This window comes from Berghia stephanieae, chromosome 3 (genome assembly GCF_034508935.2).
Source record: "Berghia stephanieae isolate SIO BIC M18660-M18661 chromosome 3, UCSD_Bste_1.3, whole genome shotgun sequence".
In the NCBI taxonomy this organism is placed as follows: Eukaryota; Metazoa; Mollusca; class Gastropoda; order Nudibranchia; family Aeolidiidae; genus Berghia; species Berghia stephanieae.
Window position 1 is genome coordinate 46084194 of NC_088362.1, and position 1347 is coordinate 46085540.

The following is a 1347-nucleotide window of genomic DNA, read 5'->3' on the forward strand; positions in this document are numbered from 1 at the left end:
CACCAGTTATACAAATTTATTAACTTGATTAAAATATTCGCTTTCAGATTCTTTATCTGTTATAAGACCTAGTATAGCAGTGTCGTCAGCATATTTAATTACCTGACAGTTTTCAAATGAAGCTCTGCAATCATTAGTGTATATTATGAAGAAAATTGGGGAACAAACGCACCCTGGGGACAGCCATTTGAGAGATGTTTCATACTTGAGACATGCCCATTCATCTTTACCCACTGTGGTCTCTGTGTTAGAAAACTCCTGAACCAACCAATCAGGTAATCTGGTATATCTATGGCACGTAGTTTGGTCAACAGCATGGCAGTGTTCATCGCGTTAAAAAAGCTGATGAGAAGTCTACATATAGAATCCTCGCCAGATTTGAAGACTTCTTGTCGAGGAATTTCCCCAGCGACCACGACCACTAAAGTCTGTGGCAATTTTAAGAACTTAAGTACATAATATAACGACCTTCAATAAAATAAAAAAATATATATGTATAACGCAACATTCACTATTCTCCATAATAAAATGTGTTTATTCAGCATCAGCGTTATTTCGTTGTTTGTTTACACAAAACATTTATGTAATGTCAATGTCTGTCATATAAAAATATTTACAATTACAATTAAAAACATTATAAAGTTAAACCAGCATAATATCAGGATTAACTGTTTTGTTATGGTGGCATTCATTAGACAGATAATTAAGATAGGTGATTTGACTTTTACTTTTTTATGAATCACTTATCTCGAGTAGTTGCCTCGATAATAGCCTATCTCTCAATAGCAATTATTTTGGAAGCTTGAGCAAAAATGTTAAGAAAAAATAATTGAGCTTTTATATAGTGCAATATCCACTAAATGTGCTCAAAGCGCATTACAAGGGGTCCCTGGTCAACAGCAACATTTGACATGTAGGACGGGACATGCCGCCTGTTAGGCTATATTACTATTTTTCGGACAAAGACAACGCTGTTAACGGCCAGGTACTCATTTTACACCTGAGTGCGGTGAGAGAATGTGAGTATAGAGCCTTTTCCAAGGACTCAACTATGCGCCGAGCGCGAGGCTCGAACCCAGGACCTTCCGATCCGAAAGCGAGTGTCATACCACAAGACGACATAGCCGTGGTATTTTTATTTCACTGGGAAAATTGAAAAGATGAGAATATGGTGACAATAAAAAGAGAATTTAGATAAGTAATTTATTTCCTTTAATAAAAGGTATAACATTGTCGTCACTCGGATTTTTGTTATTGTCATTGATTCACAATTGATGACATTTGTCTTTTATATTAAACTTTGTTATACATAATTGTTTATCTAAGTAACTCGAGCAGAGCCATAAA

The 1347-nt window shown here is 35.4% G+C and overlaps 1 protein-coding gene across 1 annotated transcript in view; it reads left to right on the forward strand.

Annotated features, from left to right (window-relative positions):
- LOC144969254 (uncharacterized) overlaps positions 1–366 on the forward strand; it is a gene marked incomplete in the record, with an annotated part of 44494 nt that extends 44128 nt beyond the window's left edge. Inside the window, 1 exon segment of the mRNA XM_078908367.1 lies at positions 1–366. This exon segment is cut by the window's left edge and continues 1432 nt beyond it.
- Between the last annotated feature and the right edge of the window lie 981 nt (positions 367–1347).